We start from the raw sequence: 24,658 nt of genomic DNA, 5'->3' as shown, positions 1-24,658 counted from the left end.
TCTTTGCAAATCAGTGAAAGCACATTTTTTTAGACATTTACTTTCACTCCCTGCAAGTGGACCGGACATTATTCTGCATGAGGAATTGGGACTCTCTTTTATTGAGGATCTGATTATTAGCCTCCTATCTCTCTGGATGTCTGTTTGGATTAGACCAGAAGCGACCCTTAATCAGTCTTTGCTCACGGACTGTATGAGACTGGACGGGGTATAGAGGTGTTCTTGGAGTATGTATGTTAAGGAAACCCTTGGGCAGACTTAATAGACCAGACCTATTTTTTTTAATCCTAGGTCCATAACTAAACAGGACGCTACACTCGTTAAAAAATAATTTTATGGAAAAATGGTGGATGATAGATGGAGGCGTGACTTGAGGAAAGGTATGGTGGCAGCTTACCTGCCTCTATGTACTACAACAAATATTGAACCCTATTTATTAGTTGTCCCACAACACTATAGATTTTATTTGATGAGGTTTCGTCTGGTGCTGGCTCACTTTCTGGTGCCTTATCCACCGAAGATGTAGTGCCCCAGGGATTTAATAACCTGTCCATGTGATACTCACTTGGAGCAATCACAAATAAACATGTTTTTATTCTGTAAATTATACAAATAGCAGAGAAGGGCTTTTTTTAATCCCAATTCTTAGGTCATTAAATATTAGGAGGTGTAAGGAAGCAATATTTTATCTGCATTTATTACAATCTGATATGGTGTGTATTGCTATATTCTGTTTTATTGTTTCAGCAATAAGAAAGGGAAAGGCGGAGAACTGAATTGTTAAATGTATGGCATTTTGTGCTGGATATTAGCACATTTTATAATCGTTTAAATCACATTTGACTTATGGGCCATTTTAATAGATATCAGACGTTTAAATTATTTTAACTTGTGTAATTTTGCTAATTCTTATCTGGATTTTCTCTATTAACTTATGTAATGTTTTATCTATGTACTTTTATGGATATTTCTAAAGATCCGAATAGAGATTATGACTGTCATTTTCCAGTGCGCTGTGTTGTTCTTCCTTCTTTTTTTTTTTTTTTTTTTTTTTTTTTTTTTAAATCTTCCATAAACCAGTATATCATCTTGGAACTATTGTACACATATTTAGTTTCTAAACAGATTATGCAAACGCCTTAAAAAATGGATGTAGCGGTTGCTAAACCAAAAGGAAGTCTTTTCAATTTAAGTGTGCCCTTCTCAGTTATGACTGCTGTACTGATTTTTGAATCTGGATGGAGTTGTATTTGTTGGTAGGCTGATTTCAAGTCCAGCTGGCTATAGATGTTTGTGCCTGCAGGGGTGTGGAATTTATTAAAATATCTACTTGTCCAGGGGACAGGTTGCTTCTCAAATCTACTTGTCCTGTAAAAAGATCTACTTGTCCCTTTGGTGCCATGTAGTGTGGCGACAAATTATGGCAGCAATTAATAGCCTCTCTGATTATGCCAGGGCTACTACCATAGTAGGGCTTGAATACTTGGAGTTTCAATCCCTACTGTAGAAATGTCCTTATTTTGCCACCTTTCTGCAGATATGCATACTGGGGCTGGAGGAAGCAGTAAGCAATAGTTCTAGGGCTGGAATGCCTTTGAGTCTGCAAACCTACTAACCTGCATGTTTTAAAGATTTTTACCAGCTTCTCTCTAATATTTTCCCATAATAAGAAAGGTTGGACATTTACTCCTGACAATGGCAGAATTAGAACTTCTTCCAGGGTTGGGAAGAAAGTGGCTGGAGGGAAAATGAACTTGCAAATGCTCAATAGATTTTCACATGAGCAAATCTACACATCGTATTTACCCACGCTAAAATACAGTTCACAAATATTTTATAGGGGTACGACATATACCATGGGTGCACTTTTGTGACTTTCTTTAAGAATTTGGGGCCACAAGTAGGTAGGTTCAGATTTGTGACCTGCAAATTGCGAGTCGCAAATCCGAATGTAGGATGGTGTCCTTGACACCATCTGTGATTCGCAAGGGCTTCGCAAATGCCCACATCATGAATAATCATGAGGTGGGTCGCAATTTGCGACCCCCTCACGAATGGTGGCCTGCTGGAGACAGCAGACCACCACGTCTGTGACTGCTTTTCAATAAAGCAGTTTTTTTTGTAATGCAGCCCGTTTTCCTTAAAGGAAAAAGAGATGCATAACAAAAACGAAAAATGAAACGTTTTCGTTTCATTTTTTCAGAGCAGGCAGTGGTCCACAGGACCACTGCTTGCTCTGAAATTTTTTTTACAGTGACATTCACAATGGGAAAGGGGTCCCATGGGGATCCCTTCCCTTTTGCGAAAGTGTTAGCACCCATTTGAAATGGGTGCAAACTGCGATTGGTTTGCGCCCGCGGTCACAAAACAATCCTACATTGCACTGCGAGTTGCAATTAGGAAGGGAACACCCCTTACTAATTGCGAGTCGCAAACCCGTTTTGTGATTCGGTAACCAGGTTACTGAATCGCAAAACTGGGTTTGTGCATCGCTATGTGCTTTTTGCACGTCGCAAACAGCGAAAGTCGCTGTTTGCGACATGCAAAAAGCTACCTACATGTGGGTCTTGGTCCCTAATTAGGTCTGGTGTTAACAAAGACATTTTGTTTTTATTAAACTTCTATTTCTCTCTCTTTCGGCTGGCTTTACTGTGAGTGATCGCATTCTGCTCTTCCACAAGGAGCATATTGCCACACAAAGTAGTTTTGTTCAGTGTCAGGAACTACAGTGGCAATCCGTGACGTAACGAAACTGGAGGGTGCCCCTTTGCAAAGAACATGGAGGAGCCCCCTCTCCAGACTCACTCAGGGCAGGTGCTGTGCTGACGGGGCCCCCTGGAGGGCGGCTGCGGGGCCTTTGTTATGCCGCTGGTGGCAACGTGTGCTTTAAGAGTTCAAAAACTTTTTGGGGGGGTTTTGCCAATGTTTGTTACAATGTTGAGGGCCTGGTAGCTCCCACAACAATAAAGTGTTACAAAAGCCATGTCAAAACAAGACACGCATTGATGAAACTAAAAGACTTATAAAAATATGTCAGATCAGTTGGCTTTGTCAGTGTTTGTTTATTTTCATGCTTCCCATAATCGTGTTGAAAATGGTTACACTGATTTTCCATTAGAAATATTTTTGGGAAATACTAGCATGCATCAACACATTTTACTAAATGACACTTCATTTGCATATAATCAGAGAGCATTCTGGGAGCATTATACTTAGCCTCTTAGCCTAAACTTTTCAAACATGAGTGTACACGTTTTTTTTTTTGGTACTGGAACCAACGTCAGTAGTGAAGTGTGACCTTAAAACATTTATTTAGAGCATGCACCCTAATAATGAAGGCTTTCAAATAATGAACCATAAATACAAGTTCGAACAGCATTATCCTTTGGAAACACATTACCTCAACTGCAGAGAGTTCAACTCTCTGTAAACAGGCAGCCAAAGGGTTTGTGCTGCCTGGGCCTACTTGTCCCAAGGACAAAGTAAACATAAAAACTTGTTGCCCTTGACCCCAAACAAGATGTCCCGGGCGTCGGGCGATAGGAATTCCACATCCCTGACTATCAACCTTAAAGAAAATGGCACATTCCCCCCTTGGCCATGTCTGATTTTAGCTTCCACATTATTATGTAGTTGCGCCAGAAGACATACTAGCTTAGGGTTTGCGCGTTTCCCTAGTCAGCATTGCCTATAATTTACTAACAACATAATCGAACGCTGCTTTGAGATCCATAAACGCCAAATACAAACACCCTTCTTTGGCCCCTGCATGCTTTTCTCTGAGCAGGTGAATATTCAGACATTGATCAACTGTCCCCACCGTTTTCTGAAAACCATACTGTGACTCTGAAATAATATTACTGTTGAAAGCCTATGCTTCCAGGTGATCCAGGAGAATTCTCCCCAAAAAATTTGCGGAGCATCTATCAAACAGATAGGGCGATAGCAAGCAGGATCATTCGGATAGCTTTTTTTTGGGACACCATCAGGACTGGGTGAACTGGAAAATGTACTAAACATCCTGCTGGCTTCAGGTTTAAAAGAAGCCAAAAGGGAATGTGTGAAGTGGAGTATTTGGACCACATGCAGTCACAGCAAGGCATAAAAAAAATGACTCCTGAAAATAAAGAGTAATTAAGGTCCTGCCTAGGGTTAACAGAACAATATACTAAATTAGGTTTTCATAACAGTAGCAAAACAGAGACATTATAAAAGCTCCTGAGGAAAAGACAAGCATTTCAATGGAGAAAAGAACTAAAGGAAGAATATGAAGAAACAGATACTACGAGCTAAAATGTTGATGACACTTCAACCCTTATTAGGCTAAAATAATAACAGTGAATGCCAGTAACCATGGCCAGAGTACAATACTATTACACAAGGAGTGACGCTGCATAGTAATAGTATTTGCTTCTAGAACTATAACACCCAGAGGAAGAAAGTGTGCCATCATAGAAAAAGACATGCAGCGGGGGCGGCTGGAGAACACATTTCAATACTTAGCTACGGGACAGGATATTCTAGCTTAATATGAACCACAAATCCTTGTGGAAACTAGAAAAACAGAAAGAGCGTCACTGAAGCCTACACAATTTACTTCAAGGTTGCATAAATTCATATACCATACAGAATATTTATCAGGGTGAAAAAAAATTTGGCAGTTTGCCTATTACTCTTGCCAGATTCCACGGAGAAGGTGGAGAAATAAAATGAAAGACTATGAGAAATTTGTCATGTGCCTGGAAGAACTCGGAAATGGCTAAGGTGCACCATCAACACTAGAAAACTGAAATGGCAAATGACCAAGTGATTAAAATACTAGCAGACAAAATAAGAAATACAAAAGTTGGGTAATCAGCCATACTGGAAAGTACATGACAAATTACCAATACAGGGTGCTTTTGCCTTAGAAAGGTGGGGGGGCCTAATTAGTTCCACCACTGTAAGAAGTGAACATTGATAAAAATGACACAGAGAGCACCTGGGGAAAACTCTAACCAAACGTAGACTCAAGGAGAATGACTGGTGCTCTGATCTTGATAGAGAGGTAGAAGAACGGATTGGTCATGACCTTTCATGCATTCAAAGTGAGAAGTGTTTGTATATACATAAAGCACCATACAAAGAGGTGTAAGTCACAAAATAGGTACGGCAAAAGTTAAGCTTAGACTTCATAAAACCAATACATGCCTTACCCCAAATCAAAATATGCAACATCCTTGACGGATTACAAGAGCAAATGGACTGAAACATAATTCATGGAAGAAATATTCCACGGTGAAGGGCTACCTGAAACAGTGACCCACAACTGAGTTCAGTTTGCATCATATGAAATGAGGGATGACCTTAAAGTAAATTGTACAACATTCAAGATCAACGCCTTACCATCCTCAACGCACCAAAATGAAAGAAAGGATGAACTGCACAGTAAAAGGGGCCTTAAAAGCAGTGTCCAACAAAATGAATGTGGGGGGTGGGGAGGGGGGGGGAGTAAACAGTCATATATGCTGAAAGCACACAGAACAAAATCAAAGGAGGACTTAAATGCGACACCTTTTGAGCTAATTTAGGTGGGAGGGGGTCGCAGGCCACATTTTCCATGAATGCCACTGTGGGAAAGTAAAGTGAAAGGGCAAACTAAGGAAGAAAACGGGTAGAATTAACTTGGTAAGAAAACTAAAAACAATATAAAAACTATAATGATCTCTGAAGTACAAAACTTGTACATTTTAAATCAGGGGATATAGTGAGGGTGAAATTGCAGAGCCTACACAAGCACATCCTGAATAGCTAAGGACCATTGTTAATAGTTAAAAAACATCAAGGGTCCTGGGTTGAATTGAAAGACAGTAGCAATAGACTGCGTTGTTGGTAGCATTGTTTAAAAAAAACTGGTTGAAGACAGAGAAGGTGGTGTTATAAAGGAAGGCCAAATAACTGTACTCCGAGGATGTCTGTACTTCCCTAGGTGGTAGCTTCAGACAAAGGAATGAAAAGGAAACCACACATGCTTTGGAAGTGGGAGAATAGGGAGAGGACAAAGAGAGCAGACTGCAGAGACTCAGATGGACGCATGGACCTCCAGAGAAGCAAAAGGACCATTTTAAGCATTAGCTTTGTTATGCCTTCATTCATATTGCTATGTTTGAAAGGGGGGGGGGGGAAACCATACGCAGTTTTTATCTTTACCATTTCTGTTTTGGCGCACACCAGTTTCTGTTCGAAACTCAAAAGTTTGCTCAGAAAGACATGTAAAGAGGAGTGTGAGGTGGTGGCTGGGATGAAGAGATGATGGGGCCAGCCCTCCCATGGGTCTCCTGTGTTACAACCTATTCCTTATACTTTAGCCGTCACTATTAAAATGTAATCTTTTCACTTGACTCCACACCTCCATGCGTTGCTTCAAGATGTTGGAAGCATAATGTAATTTCAGTTTAGAAAAGTTACTTTTACAGCACAAGGTTAAAATCATGGGGAAGGGGCTTGATGAATCATCTTTCAGCTCTTCACATAACCAGTGCAAACCTATACAACATTTCTGTATGCCATAAAGACAAACTCTATAGGGTTAATCTCACCTTCACAAGTGTGGCTGACTCAATCATCGCACTAATTTGAAAAGAAAAGTTTCTTTAAAAAAAAACTCACCATGTTACAAACTAACTGCAGAAGAAGTTCAAAGGCCAGGGAATGTGGCCAGTGCAATAGGGCAGACCAGCACAACAGACAAAGTGATCCCACTTCAAATACCCTTTGTTGATAAGGTGGAGCTATAACTTTATTGTAGCACCCTGCAAAGAATTTCATCCAGCCTCAACCGTGTAGGGGAAAAGAATTACTAGTATGTATGTGTATATAAATATATATATTATTTTTTCCCTCTCTCTCAATAGTACTTTTTTTTTTTTTTTTTTTTTTTTTTTTTTTTTAACAGGAAAGGGGCAGGGATTTGTTGGAGATGAGGTACTTTTAAGGAATTTATGCATGGTTGGAAATGATCAGTAAGGTACTTACACAACTTTTTTTATAACAGAACATTTTAATTTGCACCACAGGACCAGCATTGGCAGATTGGAGGACAAGTGACTTAGGAATAATTGTAATCAGTGGTGAACGCATAAATATGCAACGTGGAACTAGGCAATTCTAAAATTTGTTAAATCTGTGGCGAAATAAGATTTCTATGTAATGCATGTTGTGCCTTCACAATCCATAAAGCACAGCCATGTTTTGTTTTCCATCCACTAAACTGCTGCCTTACCTTTCCTTATGAAAGGGCCAGCTCACAAACTGAATGACATTCAAGTTATTGTAAGATGTGATGCAATAAAAAGATGAGGTTGTAGCAATGGGTGAAAGGAGACTGAGTAAGGTTATGGGCAGAGGTCTTTGAGGCGTGTGGAGTGAGTGAGTGAGAGTAGCTGCTGCATTTTGAATGATCTGAAGAAGATTGGCGAGTTGGGCGGAGCACAACGCAACGCGTTTCTGTAGACTAACTTGCTGCTGACCAGTGCCTGCGTGATAATGCAGCAGCTGCAGAGGGGAATTCCCCTGATGATTTTCATTAGGGCCTTGAGAGTGTGAAAGTAGAACGAGGTACTCATGTTGACTTGTCTGGGCATCAATGGTTTGTTGACAATGATTCCCAGGTCCCTGGCTTAGCCGCCTGGACGGGTCCAAGTTCAGATGGCCAACAGGCTCTAAACCACAGTGACTAGTCCTTCCCGAAGAATATTACTTGTGTCTCATCAGAGGGGAGGGTCCACAGTCAGGCTGGCACGGAAATCAGTTTGGCAAAAAAGCACGGCCACAAAGGCATTGTTGTGGAACGTAGCATCATAAGCAAGAACACTTTTACAATACCCAACGGCTGCGCTGAGCAGGGGGTTAATGCGACCAACAAAGTATCAAGGGAGCATGAGTAGAGGTGTGTGACGCCATCAGATATATCTAGTTGTCTCACCATTAAAACAACAGGCAAAATAGAATTACTGAGAAAGTTGAACCTGCTGTAGATTTCTAGATCACAGGAGAGGGGCAAGAGGAGACCTCCAATATCTTACCTATTTTTTTTTAGTTAAAACCTAAACACAGAATGATAAGTCAGACACTGACTGAGAAATATCACAAAAAAATAAAACGATGCCCGTTTACTGAAAAACGGAACTGCCAGGACACCAGGTTACAAAACGCAGATCAAGTACTCTTACGCACACACTTTTAAGTAAAACCATGGTGCTGATGTGCCTTGGCGATACTGAAATGTGTGCTGGTACACAACATCTACAGAAATTCCGCCACGTGGGAAAGCTATCACGTCAGTATATTCTTAGCGGCATGAACACAAACGCCAGAATCACAGTACAGCAAAACATTACACAAATGTGCTGCCAAAAACTGTTAAGCAATAATAAACGCTGGGAATAAAAATAAACTCTAGGTAAAACAATAAAGTGGGTGTCCCAACTGTGAACTTGTAAATTCACAGGCACAAACCCTAGCACCACAACTCATGGAGTCACCAACGTGTAAAGGCATATACGACGGCGTGAACGTAAACACTTCCACAACAAATCGTGACGTTGATATGCTTTGTGCAGACACTCAAAACAGCACGAGAAATACTCATATTACCACAAACCATAGTGTCACAGCAAGGATTCTTTTATGCTCATGGGCCCTAACAAAGCGCAGTGCTCCTCTACTGTTTGCTAGGCTACCAGTATGCAGTAAAAAATATATTACCATTCTCACAAAATCTACTACTATGTCGTACTATGACATTTAGCAGCCTGTTGAGTGCAAAAAAGTTTTTTTTTTTTAAACAAGCGATGCAGTAGACCAGGATGTAATCAAGGGCAAAACAGCAAGTACGGTATACAAAACAGCTTGCAATACCAAAAGCGCAAGCACTACAACATAAGATTGCAATTAAATTTTTTACAACGAACCTCTGTTTGAATAAGTACAGTATGTACATCGGAATTCATAAAGAGAACGTAAATCCTCGCAAAAACAACAGCATACTCCACCATTACGCGTAACAGAAGTAAACAGTGGTTATATAGCAGCCCACAACAAGCATGTATAGATTCACAACCATTCAGGTAATGCCAAAAAAAAGGCCCAGTGTCACCGTGTCGAGCAAAATATAAATGTGTGCATACCCTGAACATGGGCACCAACTTCTGTAGGGCCCCAGCAATATTCCAGCTGCGGAACTCCACGCTGCAGCACTTAAAAGCACACTGAAGGCTAGGGAAGGATAGTACCTTCATGACAGTTTTATTCTGCTTAGAGTCCTTCAGTTGCTGCTACTCTGCAGCGTGAGTACACGAGCGGTGGTGGTTGCAGGATGCGCTATAAAACAGTAGCCACAACCCATGGGAGTCTCAGTGCGTTGACCTATATTGGGATTTAATTCTCTGCCCTTTTCCCACGTCGATAATTAACCTTTAATTGCTTCCAAGAATTAAGGCCTGAAGCCACAAACTTAAACTTGTTTTTAATACTTCAAACAAAGTTATCACATGGCCAATTGTGCGATGGGATGCCTTCAGTCAGTGCTAGCTTCTCAGATACCAGCATGTCGTACTGCGGAACTTGTGTTTTTAACTCTTTGAGATTTTCGGTCCCTATCTACAATCTAAGTATTGCTGGCAGCAAATGGCAGAAATGCCTGAAGCAGTCACCTGTGACATAGAATCAATTGGATGCTCCGTTTTTAAAAAGTTACAAAGTGGTCCACTCCATTACCAATTTGGTTACTGCTTGAGCCACATGTAAAACTAAACTCAGACCATGTTCACTCAAGTAGACTACTTCATTCCCATCAAGCAATGATAAAGGCATTTAATTTGACTTTAGTATACTGACAATGTATAAACGAGCTTCAGTAACAGGCAAGGCCTGAACAGCAAGGAGAGCAGTATTGCAAGATGTTTTGACAGTATACAACAAATTAAGGACAGGTGGGCATGGCCTGGTATATTTTTTCCCCTTTCGCTGGTAAGCAGGAGCAGGTTTCAACACAAACGCATCACACTTTGCTGAAGTACTTCTGCCTGCCATAGGTAAAACATAAGGTCTGAGACTGGAAACAAACTGCCCATTCTGTGGGCAGCTTGCAAAATGTGTGTGGTTTGTATGATTCTCCATGAACCATGTTTTGTTGCCAGAGAGATGCACAAAAAGAATACGAGCTGGACAAAATACCTGAAGTCTACCTGCTTCTCTGGTTTGCCTGCACACCGAATTTCGGAAAATTTTTATAGCTCAATTTTGCTTTGCAAGTGTATTTGAAAAATTGTCATCTTGCCAAATTGGTGGTAATGTTCAACCAGGGAATAGCCCTTCGCCTACAATTAGGGGTCTCCCATCCGCCCAGAAAGGAATTTGTAACTCATTATAGTAACATTGTGTTCATTTCCTGGGTTCAAGGTTTCAGGAGAAATTTAAATATACACAAATGTATATAATTGTGAGTAATCACCTATTTGTAGGGGGCTAAGCATGCTAAAATTATCCAAACCCAGGCTATTTCTTACATTCACAACACTGGCAAATGTGTCATCCTTGCTGAATTTCCATTTAAGTGCACTTACTATTGGTACAGCTCACAAATCCGGGTTCTATCAATAATGATGTGATATTTATGATTGGAAATTACTTTTCCCACATCTAAATGTCATGTGAGTGGTAATGCTTCTGCATGAATAGCCTGGAGCAAAGAAAGCGAGGGGCTCTGGTGAACTCAATGGTCAAGAAGCAGAGAGGGCAGTGAGTGGTCAGGGAAGGAAAGGAGCACTGGAGGTGGTGGTAGTGTGTGAGCAAAAGGGGCGGGGAGCTTTGAGGGCAGAGTGCGAGTAGAAGTGCCTGGGGGTAGAGGAAGTACCAAATACTCATATGGGGTAGGGAAGTGATGCAGCGGGGTAGTGAAGAGAGGCTGCAGTGTATGAACGGGGCAGTTTGTGAACCGAAAAGCCAACGGGTTGAGAGGGCAGAAAGTGGTCAGCGATGCCATGAAGCAGATGAGACAGAGTATGATCAGAAAGGACAGGGAGCAAGCGGGACAGCGTGAGTGGGAAGAAGGGCAAGTGGGGGGGATTTGGCAGTGAAAATAATGTAATGGAATTGTTTTAAAACTGCTGTAGTCCAGTACTACCTACAGTTCTCACCAAGTTTTATTCAACATTGAGCAATGTGTTCTGCGCCCTCCCAACCATGGCCATAACCCAACAAAGAAATAAACAGAGGAACAGACGTTTGTTTTTTATGCAGGTTCATATAGCGACCTGCAGGTATCGGAGCGCTTTACAGGAACATCAGTTACTTTAAACAAGGCCATTTTTTTCGAATTCGAAGCTGGCTTCCCAGTCCCAAAGGCGACAGTTCGGGCCGTAAGGCCACATCCCCTCCCACACTTCCCGTTTCCTACTGTGGAGTGCCAGTGATGCTCTCGCTCATTCAAAGTGTTTCACCCAAGGATGCAGCAGCGCGTGCCCAATTAAAGCACTTCCTGACGCCCAGCGCGAGGCAGAAGGACAGCACAGGCACTGTCTGCAGGCAGCCGCAGAGGACACAACAAACACCTGGATAAACACTTCAGAGGAAAGAATCTCAAACATCGCGGGTGAAGCCGACATGTGGGCGTGGGGATTACAGCGCTAGCATTATTCTAAACTAATGAACAAAATGTTCCGATGAGAAAGCAGTCGAGCGCACAATACAATCATAAGATACTGCATCAAACTAGCAAACGTGTGTCCTCGGCCCTATTGTTGTAACTGTCTCTTGGGGCAACTCCTGTGTGTGTGTGTGTATATAAATAAAATAAATAAATAAATAAACAAACACACACGGAGATGTAAACGTTCGAGTTTAACTACTTAAACGTAGCACAGTATCCTGTGTGTTGTCAAGCGCTCTGCTGCCTTCGGGCCCCGTTCGCGCTACATAAAATTGCAAAAAAAACAACTAATAGTGCAAGTTGCGCGTCGTTAATGACTCGTGTTTCCGCAACAACAAACTCCCGCGGCAAACACGCTGGTGTGGCAGGCGACCTCCCCGCGGGAACCCCAGACAGGCTGCACGTCTCGCGCCGCAGCGCCCCCTCACCTCTGCCGCAGCACTCTTGGAGTCGCCCCTCTCCAGCACCCACAGCCCGCGTCCCAGACGTGTCACTGTCACGCGCGCCACAACAGCCGGCGCGAGCGCAGGCGGAGCAGTTGACAGACCGAACCATCAAGAGGTCGGGAAAGGGGCAGAGCGTGCGAAGCGAGCGCCGCCCGAGCGAAATGAGCACAACCCCTTGAGCCCCGGGCGCTCTCGGACTCACCCTTCCGCTCCCGGCCTGCCGTGCGAGCCTCACCCCGGATTCCAACGCGGCCCAGGAAATCGACTGTACACGGGACACCGCTCCCGCCCGGACGCGCGCACCCACCAACTTTCTGATTTGTGAAAGTTGCCTCTAGGACGGCGAGGCCGGTGACTGGCTGTCAGCGAATTGAATAACCAGCTCCCAACCAATAGCCCGGCGGAAAGAATACTGAGGACCTGTCAGGAGAAGGTGTGCAGAGGAAAGGGCGGGGCTATCCTGAGCGTGACTGTACAGCCCGGCTCGAAAAGAGGCAGCGGGGACACATCCAAACATTCCTCTGCCCTGCCGCGGCCAGCGGCCGGAAACCAAGTTGAGAATTCCTGCCCTCGGTGCCGCTGACTTATTGATACCGTAATCCTTCACTATTATTTTAGTGTTCAAAATCCACTAATGTTTCTTTCTAGGAAGCACTGTACGGAACCACTTTTAGGCGGTCTCAGCACTGTACACACTAGTCACACATTCCAGGGACTACCGTTGATACTGACGCCTTGGAATACTGTTTCTGTACACTTTCAGCACTGTATACCATGCGCGCCAAGGCTCTCACGTGCTCTAAATATAAACCTTCCCTTTGTATTGTATTTAGCTTATGAGCTCACAGTGCCACACGCTCTTACATAGTGTAGCTTAACGCTTCTAGGCACCACACAACCTGTAAGCAGTCTAGGTTTCTGTTTCTAGTCGCAGAAAAGGTCATCCTTTCTTTGTAGTTTTGTGCCACGCATTGCAGGCTATAATTATAGTTAGAAAGTGCTCATAAACACACACACACACGATCTCATAACTCCTCCGTTCTCCGAAAACCGCATACACATGTAGGTGTTCCTTCGTAGGAGCTCTCTATGTGATACCGATTTTAGTTCATACAAATGAGCCACTCAAGCATGGACCTGGTTAACTCCAGAACTCTGATGTATGTCTCGAATTGTCATATTCAAATGGCAACTCTTCTAATGATTTTGCTCTAAGCTACCTAGAAAACTCTAACGTTCCAAGTGACCGCATCGTTTGTGATACTGTCAGCTGTTACCCGTTTTGTTTGCCCAAAACATTATTTCTTACTGGGATTTGTAGTTTTACTTTTAATACTGTAAAAATATGTCCCACAATGTCTGCAAATGCTATAAACCAGGCGGTACTTAACCTTTTGACTTCTGTGCATCTCATTGGAACACTGAATCATTATTGTAATCCGGGTACACCCCCCACCACCACTAAACCATTACTGGAAACCAGGGACCCGGACTAAGCATTCTCTGTGATTTAAATTGTAAAATAATACACAAAAATACAGAAAAACATTGAGCAAACAAATATACAAATGATGAAACATTTACTTAAGTCACAAACAAACTAAAAAAAAATCCACATTTTAATGGGGAGTTTGAAGCTTTTCTAAATTCAATTAACGATACTTATCATCCATATTATATCTTTTTTGATACACTTGCACTGCTCTCTCTAATTAATCTAAGGATACAAACTTGATTTTTAGTATCCAATTTTAAAATTTGCCTCTTTATATAGTTACACTTTATTAATTTGTTAATAATATGATATTTTTTAAGCAGTCACGGGTCACCCGAGTAGGCTTTGCAGCTCCCAAGGACTCCCCGGACCACAAGTTAAGGACTACTGCTGTAGGCTATAAAGCCAGTGCTGCCTTTAAGTGCAACACATGCCACTGCACCATACTATATGATAGCTGATAACATGAAATAAGACATACTTATTTTATAATACAGTCTCACCTCATTTTGGTGGTTGTGAGGTGCTCCCTAGCCGTGTTTTACTATCTTTGATAGGTATCAACATGGAAGAAAATCATTTTGAATGCTGTACGAGCTGATCATTTGTATTAAACCATACTAAAAAGGCAATGCTTTTTCCCTTACACCCACAAAGTAGAGAAAAAAAGTTCTAAAAATAGGTAGTCACTCCATCATAGCAAAGACTATCAGGGAAATGTGAAGAATATTTAAAAGTACCCTTTTCAATTAGTCAAATAAATACTCTGATTTTAAATTGACTATGCTTTGCTGCCACTGCTATTATTAGAATGACAGAAAGCTTGCAATGGCTGCAGTGCAAGTGTCTCCCACCTCAGTAGCTTTTAGCAACGCTAGTAAGCGTAATTAACACCTTTAGACCATGGATTCTGATTCGTCAAAATGCCATGGGGACTGGATGGGATGCCACATGCCCTTTGACCTTAATGACATACAGGAAGTGACATGATATGACCTGAATCTTCCCAGAAAGTGATGTTACATCACTTTAACTTTGATGAGATCATGGTAAATTGGCACTGGTGAAGTTCCCTAATAATTGCATAAGTATAATAACACAACACAGACACAGGTCTTTTTCAGATACCACCTACACTTGGGTGCTGACATCTCTGAAAGTGGAGATGTGTAATACTTACCATGATTTGTAGCAAACAAGCAAAGTTAGTGAGAAAGACCTCTTCTATGGGGCCCAAAGTGGTTCTCCTCAAGAATATTTAGAACAAAATTTGATGATTTAATGTGTTTTAAAAAACAAAATTTTCACATACATTGGGTAAAAAAAGCCATAGCCTCTGAAAGGGCGCACATTAAATATTCAAAAACTTTCATGAAATACCAGGTCAATGAAACCTGATGCTCCTCAAGAGTTTTTTCTAAATTTGCTCTGGGTGCCGACATATATCAAGAATTACCTCCATTGTGCCAGCGTCTACACTTTTGTATTGGTACAACTTATGCCAAAAATTACATAGAATATTCCAGTGCCCGAATTTTGAAATGTATGCTGATCATATGGCATGGATTGCCCTCATGTCAAAATGACCTCTTGTATGTTAGGGCTTGCATTTTGCCATGATTGCTTTTCACCCATATGCCATGGTTACCCTCCTTTCTGTCATTAATGACCGCCAATGTGCCAGTACCAACATTTTTTCAATGGATGCCTCATAGCCCAAGAATTACCTCCAATGTACCAGCACCAGTATTTTTACATGGGTGCCCATTATACAAAGAACTACCTCCAATATGTCTGCAATCATGCTAAAATCTGCCCTCAGTATTCCAGAGTCATTATTTTGCCATGGGTTTGTCTATAAGCAAAGAATGACATTTATTATGCCAGGGACAATGGCAAACTTACAAGCATAATACTACATTCTTGCTCTCTCTCACATTCACTCACTCACAATCATTCTCACTCAATGCTCACTCATTTGCATTCACTTGGACTCATTCATTCTTACTCGCTCTCTTACGCATTATCACTCATTCTCACTAAACTCGCTCATTCTTACTTGGACTCACCCATAATTACTTACACTTGTGCTCACTCATACTCTCACTCCTTCATTCTCACTCTTACTTATTCTCACTCAGCCTCACTCATTCTTCATTGATTCAGACTTACTTATATTCACTCTTATTCTCACTAATACTTTGTCACTTTCAGTCACTTGTAATCAATCTTATTCTCACTCACTTTGATTCACTCATTCTCACTCACACTCTCTATAATTCCGTCACACTCATTCTTACTTATTCATTCTCACTCATCCACTCTCACTCACTTGCAGCCAGTTACTCTCACTCATTCCCACTCACGACTCATACTCACAGTCTCAATTATTGTCACTCGCTACCAGTCACTGACTCCCATCCACTCCCTTACACACACAATCACATAAAGACACACCCACTCACACATACAGTTTCTCTCACTCAACCAAACTCTGACCCACAAGCACACACACACAACACACATTTAAAAGTACTTTTCTACTTACCTCATGTGCCAGCAAAAGTCTTGCTCTATCTAATGGCGCTCCTTTTTTTATTACACTATCAGTAAATAACAGATTATTATTTCCTATTAATGAAATAAATGAATGGGTTAAAATGAGACGAGCCCCAACGACCATAAGAGCAGGTTGCCACTGTGTTTCTGGCACCAATTTTGCCACCTTAGAGGCTAGAGGTCGCAAAAGCAGTGCTAGGGTGCGGAACGGGTAAGTCAAGGGTCACAGCTGTGACCCTGAGCAACCCCCAAATGACATCCATACTTTAGACAGTCTTTTGAAAAAGCTGGTGCCAGGCAGTATACACAGCCTGAGGTGAAAGGGTTTCCATGCATGTTGTTATGCATGCCCTCTTCCTTGGTCCACGGTACAAGGGAGCCTCACAGGCAGATCAGGAGAGTGGGCACAACATTCAAGGTTCTTGCCTGACCTGTGGTGCCCTAATATGAGTTTACTCCGTGGGCCTAGGCCCTATGGCCCCCTATAACCTGGCTCCCATGTTTGGCAGTGACTTATATTAAACCCTTATGTGTTTGCAATCTCCGTAATACTATATCTATTTCCACAATATAGATTACACATTTATCATACATTATCTGCAGCAAGGGATCTTGTTTATTAGAAGTAGCTATAGACCCTGGTTTTACAGTTAAAGTTAGGGAAGGGTGAAAGTGTGACCATGAATTATAAGGGATAAACTACCACCTACAGTAGTAAAAACAATGTGTGTCACAGCAGAGTTCAGTGACCTTATAAAGGATCTCAATGTTCAGCCTCGATATCAATTTGGTAACAGAATTCACCATTAATTAACTACACCCTAATAATATGTAACAATGCACACTTATCCCTATGTGTTGCACTTGTCATTTCCTTTCCTCTTAGTACAATATATAGGTAGGGTTTTCAGGAATCTCTCCAAAGCCAGTAAATCTTCAAGAGAAGCGCATCACAGAAAAGAGTAACCCAGATGCTGTAAATTAAAAACACAGTCAAGTATTACGCCGAAGTATTTAGATCTCTCTCCCTCATCCAAAATAAATCCTTAAAGTTATCTCGTAACACGTGAAGGAATTCTTCCACAAATGGGTGAAGACAAAGAAGAAACATGACTATGCTCACGATGCCAGCATCTTTCAGTGTGCCTGTCAGGAATGCTCATTTTGCCAACCGATCTAGAATTCCCAGCTTATTTTCATTCTCCACAAACCTGATAAGCACATTCCAAATCCACACAGGAAAGAGTGACATCAGTAACACTTTGTACCAAATTCTATTCCTGGCTACGATAAGTTTAACGGAGCGTGGTTTCCAGGAATCCCTGCTTTGAACAGCATAGCCAAACACTAATCAAGTCAGAGCGAGCAAAGGTACAATAACTGTATGGTTGTCTAGCGAACAAATTCTATAATTCTGGTCCATGAACCCAGTAATCGGCTACTCACAACATAAACAATACAATTCGCACATTCCACTAAATAACATCTGACCAATAGCAATCAACTAACTTTTCAATTGATACCCTAAGTATGAACACTAATATGAGATGAACGGCTGTTTAGAACCGCAGAATTGAGAAACATACTTCCAGGGGCAGCTCCTTAGCAGTGGCAAAGGAGTGTCGCCCCACTAGCTGAGCCAGCAGCTGAAAAATGAAAACAATATTTTACTATCGTTATTTCAGCTGCTGGCTCAGCCAGCATGTGCAGGGAGGGGTTGGGCTGGGCAATGGGAGAGGGGAAGTGGAGTGCACTTAAGTGCGCATGTTAGTTTGGCCGGCTGTCTTAGGTTGACCACAGTGACATGCACACATAGGTTTTTCGAACTCAGCTGTGTTGCTCAGCCAGGGTGGAGAAACTTCTCAGACACGCATTCACTGTCTGACCAGAAGACCAAGCCGCTCAGACCTATCCTGATGCTTCTCTCATGCTAGTTATAGAGAGCAATGGCAGGACTGCATGGGGGTGGGGCTGTGCTGGTGTCCCAGGGACTGCTGGGACACCAACACCATTGAGAGAAGAGTAGCAAGGCGGCGGCAGGAGCATACTTTTTTTAAATTATTATTTTATTTACCCCGACCCACCTTAACCCCTGCCCACTCCTTCCCTTGAGATTTGTGGCGACTGCCGCTCCATACTTCACAAAGTTTGCACAACCAAAATCAATGCTTTGTGGAACATTGCTCTGTAGCAATTCTAGCAGCTCTCTTCTCAGCTGGATCATAAGTAAACATTTTACAAGTAGTTTATGATTCTGTGCTCCCTGGTATAAACACATCAACGTTTGCTTTATCAGTGGTTGCAACCAGCTAAGACCAACATTGATGGAAATGGTCCTTCAATGAGAAGACAATATTTTATCAGTGACTGTGAGATCTATAAATATTAAGATCTGTCTAGAGGTAAAATAAATGTTTATTGATATCTGTGAGCTTAGTGAATAAGCTGTAAGACAATTATATTATATTATATAGGAGAACTACCCGAATCTAATTGTTTAATTGTGAGTATGCTGGAAACAATCTAAGAATTTTAATGAACCAAAAATCATCCTTACAAATTAAATGCAACGAATGGGTCCAGGGGCCAGGAACCCTGACGAAATTTCTAAAAACAAGGTAGACTACTCCTCCCAACAGCTACGCACACTTAGGCCCTCGCCTACCACTCATGCATTTTCCCTTTTAAACTCAGAAAGTGGAGAACGGCAATTCTAAATCTGCAGTTTCTCCCTACATGCAACCAGGGAATGTAGGGATGAACACCCTGAAATAAAAAGCTAAAACCTGTTTGCAATTAATTGCAGATCCCTTCCACGTCACAAACATGAGTTGCTAACACTGACTGAGGAAGAACGGCCAGATGCCGTGTTCCTCACAGAAACATGGCTTCACGATACTGCCACACCGGATATTATTCAAGCACCCCTTCCCCCGCAGGCTATAACATATGCAGAAAAGATTGTAGAAATCAAGTGGGCTGTGCCATTCCTATGATATGAAGAGACTCATACATATTGTGTGTATAACTCCCCTACGCATCGACAACTGTGAGAACTTCTATTTCACCATACATCTGTCACCTACATGCTCCTTTTCAGGGGTACTGATCTACAGACCTCCATTACCTTACTCCAAGTTTGCGGAGACCCTTCCGAATCTGATTACTAGCCTTGACAATGAAAAAACGAATATAACCCTTCTTGGGGATTTTAATGTTCATTCTGACAAGGCCAACAAATCACTCTCATCAGGCATGTTATAGGACCTTGGCTCAATTCAAATAACTCAAAGAGTAGCAGGCCCTACACACAACAGAGGGCATCTCCTTGCCCCAGTTTTTAGCAGCAACCTTAACATCAAGGTTAAAAAACCCTGTCCTATGACGTAGACAGACCACTTTTGAACTCTTTTACATTGGACGGTAACCAACCTAAGTCTAGCACTAAGTCAGCACCATGAACTGACTGTGAATGGTCAAAACTTAATAAAGAGAAATTTACCTCTTACCTAGCCTCAGCTATACCAACATTAAGTAACCACCCTATGCCTGCTGATATTAAATTTGAAGAGAGGGTTAAACTATCTTTCAACAAAATCATTCCAATCACATTGATTAAAAGAGGTGAAAATGAAAAATCCGCACCTTGGTTTACCTCTCACTTTGTATCCTCAAAAAAATGTAAGAAACTAGAAAGGAAATGGAAGAAAAAAACATCAGCAGAAAATCTCCCATCAGCTTGCAATTAGGAATTATCACCTTGAAATCAAAAAGGCCCAAGCTTCCTATTATGAAGCCAAAGGCAGCCAACTCCCCAAGAGACCTTTTACAAGTCGTTAAGTCCCTTACCACACCAAAGCCAGAAAACCTTCTCCCAGTCTCCACATTGGCATGTTGCAATGAGCTTGCAGCTTTTTTATTTTCAGAAAACAATATGATATATACTACATACTACAATAGACTAAAAATGCTACCAATCACCCCTCAGAGAATGTAGCACCCTACACAACCTTTCTTCGTCTTTTAAATCTGTTCCCTATTTCCACAGAAGTATTCCCAGCACGGTGAAGTCAGGTTCCCCTGTGGACCCAGCACCACCCCACATACTCCCGCAAGGAGTTCAAATTATTTTTCCTACACTTTTGGACCTCCTCAATCTCTCTCTTAAGACGGGATTGGTTACCCCCACCCTCACCCCAATTTGGAAACATGCAGTGGTCAAACCTTTGCTAAAAGAAAAAAACTAACTAACCATGATCCCCTCATGCCCCGGGAACTATAAGCCAATCTCCCTGCTCCCAGCCATAGGGAAGGTTTTGGAAAAACATTTGAATCAAAATCTTTGCCTATTTCTTGAAGAAAACTCTGTTCTTCACCCCAAACAGACGGGATTCCGCCCACAACATAGTATGGAAACGGCCCTCCTAACAGTCACGGAGGAGTTAAAAATGCTGCTGGACCAGGGGGGAACCACTGTTATCATCCTCCTGGATCTCAGCACAGTGTTTGATACAGTTGACTAGGAAATACTTATACAAAGAATGAGTGAAGACGGAATTACAAACATTGCCCTTAATTGGCTCATTTCCTTTCTAAAAGACAGGTAATTTCAAATCTTTGAGAACTAATTTTATTCGGACATCTTCCCCTTGAAGTGCGGGGTACCACAGGGCTCTGCCCTCAGCCCCACACTGTTTAACCTTTACATTCGCCCGCTGGCAGACATTGTTCAGAAATGTGGGCTGTTGATTGTCTCATATGCCAACGACACACAACTAGGCATCTCCCTTACACCTGGGAAAGGCTCACAATACCTATAGTGTCTAGGTGGATGGCAAACGTCTGTCTTAAATGGAATGGGGAAACGACAAAGCTGATGATTATGGGAAATAGACCAGACGCTCAACCATCTCTTGAATGGACGGAGTGTTTGGGGAACCTGCCAGCCCCTTCCTCCCTCATGAAGAGCTTAGGTATGTGGCTGCACAGCTTCCTCTCTATGGATGCAGAAGCAAAAACACTGGTGGCATCTTGCTTTGACATCCTTAGAAACCTTTGCACAATAGTAGACCTTTTCACCCATCACATTCAGAAGAATTGTCGTCCAATCCCTAGTTCTCTCTTGACTGGACTACGGGAACTCTAAAGTTTTAGGTTCCCCTAAATATGTAACCAAAAGGCTCCAGGTTGTCCAAAATGCAGCAGGAAGGACTCTACTCAATGTCCCCCCCAAAAAAATTGGCTAAAAATGTCTTGGTTTCCCTCTACTAGGTCCCCTTCAAGGGAAGGATACAATTCAAGACACTATGTGTAGCATATGGAGGGCTCAACTCCAAAGGACCCTCCCTGACTGGGGCACGTTTGACATCAGATATCCCTAATAGGGCATCAAGATCTTCAGGCCGACTCCTGAGAGTTACCCGAATTTACTGGTCTAGATGGGGTGTAGATCCTTCTCACTCCTAAACTCTGGAACTCACTACATGTAGAATTAAGAAGTCTAGACCATGAGTCCCGGTTTAGGAAGCAACTTAAAGCGTAGCTCTACCCCCACTAATCAGGCTCTTTTCATATGCTCCCCTGTAAGCTCAGCTGCAACGCTAAGGCTCATCCAGCGCTGGGAAGCCTTCGGGTAGCCACCGCTTTAGAAGTCCGCATAGCATAAGATCCTCACCATGATGTTTAATATTCTCTGTCTCTAGTGCATCAGCTGCTGTGCTGGCTGTGCCGGTTGGTTAAGGACTTGGCACACAAGAGAACACATTTGTTAGTGGCATTCATTCTTCCTTCTGTAGTTACTTTCACTCTCTTTGTATAGATGTCTCCTTTGCAAGCTCAACTAAGGCCTTTTCCTTTTGAGATGGATGAGATATGGAAAAATAATTGAATATTCACGAGAACACAAAAGAAGGATTTTTTTCAAAGTGCACAGAAGTTCCTGCATTGGCAGTTCACTTTTCATCAATTAGATAAAGGTCAGGCATTTTGTTCAGCGACGGGAAGGATCCAAAACGTTAATTCTGCAGCCAAGATTCGAGTTTGTTGGAACGTAGATACACTCAATTGACCACCGTGAAAAAAAGATAAAACCGAGATTTGAATGAAGTTTGCGCTGCCAATTGCAGCATGAAGGACACAAATGGCAACCATTTTTGTCTGACGCATCCTCTACTGGTGATATAGTTATTTTACTGTCATGGTAAGCTTTACTTTACACCACACAGTATGGATCATAAGGTACGCAGTATAACAAGGTACCCAACATAACAAGGTGTGTGCCCCAGCAGGGCTGCACACAGAAAGAGTTCAATTAGCAAAGAAGCGGGTGAAGTGCGGTCTCATTGTGCCTTGTGCAGGCAAGGCACCTGTCTTCTGCACCATCCGTCACTGGTCGGCAATGGGGCAACCAGCCAGGCGGGGGCACTTAGATCTCAAATCACTGCTGAACACATTAGGGTATCTTGCCCCTTTGTTCAGATAATACATAGCCAAGCAGTAAGGAATGGACTGTTCCTTTTAACATTAGTTCACTTAGGACGACGTGTACTTGCAAAGGGCACTTTCAACCCTGCGGGTGTCTTGGTGTTCAATAAAACATTATCTATCTATCTATCTATCTATCTATCTATCTATCTATCTATCTATCTATCTATATACATATTACAGTGGCAGTTATCAGCTTTAGAAGGATGATAAACTGAGTGTACCTGTCAGGATTTTACCATAAGGTCAAAGACAAAATCCTGGAGTGAACATTAGTCCACTGAGTCAACAGATCGTTCTGGGCCGGGGCCATGACTGATTTAGATATGGTTTGTCCCAGTCTGTCATGGCATAGGAAAGTTAAAACCAATGGAATAATACACACCCAGTGTAATTCCTAGAGGTTCAGATGCATTTCAGTAACTCTACCCATTATTGGTAGGCACATCAGAAGAAGACCTAGCTCACTGGCTCAGTCTGAAAGTGAGTGAGTTGACAGGCTGATTCACTGCCTTAGCACAAGACTTCAGTGCTGCTCCAGTTTGCTAGTGTACTGACCCAGGAGTGGCCAGAGGGCAGATCGCTCTCTTGTGTAAAACACATTGCAATTGGTCATCTGAAGCACAGGAAGCGTAGCAGTCAATCAGTTAGCAAGCAACTCGCCCAGTGGAGCACTTATCCAAGGCCGCCGCCAAGAATACATAGAGGGGGTGGGGGAGAGAAATCTATAAGGTGTAATGCAGCAGACATCTATTGCATCTGGTGTAAGATAGAACCCGCCTCCATCTACACTCCTGATCAAGTTCACCTGCTGCATCCCAACTGTTAGTTTGTTAACCCAGTGCATTACAGATGAACAGTGTGAGGACTAATGAGCTGCACATCAAAATTATCTGCAGAAAATACATTGACTTCGGTATTTGAATTGCTTAGCATTAGAAATATTTTTACATGTTCATTCTCTATATGTGTTTATTCTTTGTGGTATTCAATAATTCTGACTCCATAAGTCACCCTATAGAAGGGTGAAACCTCCTAAAGGGGGTGCGCGGGGGCCTATTGGAGGGAGGATGTGATGCATGTGCACGGGTCTCTGTTTGGCAATCCAGAACTAAAACACAATTATTGCATCCTTTTATTTTATTTATTTATTTAATCTGTAAAGCGCACTGACACTATCACAGTTTCCTGGCACTAAGCAAGAAGAAACAGCAAAGGAAACATATCAGAGTAAAACGGTTTTAATGGCTCTTCTTGGGTATTCCAAAGTTTGCACGTAAGGTGGCGGAACGACTAAGATTCTAAGGTGCACTTTCTTTGTGCGAGGTACATTGAATAGAAGGAGGTGTGATGACTGCAGGAGCATGCCGGAAGTATAAGGCTCGAGTCCAGGATATTCCTTAGGTCAGATCCTTCCAAACCATAGAAGATACTATTCACAATGCAGTGTACCACAAAGTGTACTCATAGCTCGACTGACTGGTAGCCCATGGAGCGAGGGAGGGCCATCCCTCCGAGATGTGATCGCATTAACACAACTTGCAGATAGTCTGCACATTTAGATTCAGGACGTGCTGCAATTTGTTGAATAAATATCTGGGACGACCCCCTACACAGCCTGTTACAGAACGTTAACCAAGATACAATCAATACTATCATAGAATATTTGTCACCTGTCCTTATTGCCTGGGGATGGAGGAGGCAGACATCAGGAGACCAAAGCATGTTATCCCAGCGACTATCATTTAGTTCCTGCTTGAAGGCTTTGGGTTTAAAAAAAATATTGTTTAAACACTGTTGCACTCCAATCAGCCCGTCCTTTAACCTAGTTGCCAATTTAGGGACCAGATGATATAATGTGATGGTAATCTGCTTATCATTGGCATCAGATATTGCTTTGAGCCTAAAGTACTTGATGAACAGCTGCCCTGTCAGTAGTGAAGGCAGGTAATGCCACCAGAAACCAATTAAACCAGGCAATCCTTA

The 24,658-nt window shown here is 42.2% G+C and overlaps 1 protein-coding gene across 21 annotated transcripts in view; it reads right to left on the bottom strand.

Annotated features, from left to right (window-relative positions):
* The window catches only part of MICAL3 (microtubule associated monooxygenase, calponin and LIM domain containing 3), a 1,349,174-nt gene that overhangs the window by 1,220,061 nt on the left and 104,455 nt on the right, over nt 1-24,658 (bottom strand). For 12 of the 21 annotated variants that reach the window (XM_069228033.1, XM_069228038.1, XM_069228036.1 and 9 more), the window contains exon 1: nt 12,338-12,535. The exons of 4 other annotated variants lie outside the window; for them this stretch is intronic. The gene's annotated coding sequence lies outside the window, so the exon portion shown is untranslated. Of the gene's footprint in view, nt 1-12,117; nt 12,259-12,337; nt 12,536-24,658 lie in introns of those variants that run through there. 5 more of the 21 variants (XM_069228048.1, XM_069228051.1, XM_069228055.1 and 2 more) reach the window with 3 other exon arrangements.

Source organism: Pleurodeles waltl, chromosome 4_1 (assembly GCF_031143425.1).
Source record: "Pleurodeles waltl isolate 20211129_DDA chromosome 4_1, aPleWal1.hap1.20221129, whole genome shotgun sequence".
Taxonomy (NCBI): Eukaryota; Metazoa; Chordata; class Amphibia; order Caudata; family Salamandridae; genus Pleurodeles; species Pleurodeles waltl.
Note: the sequence above shows the minus strand (reverse complement) of the source record. Positions and strands in the feature narration are given on the sequence as shown.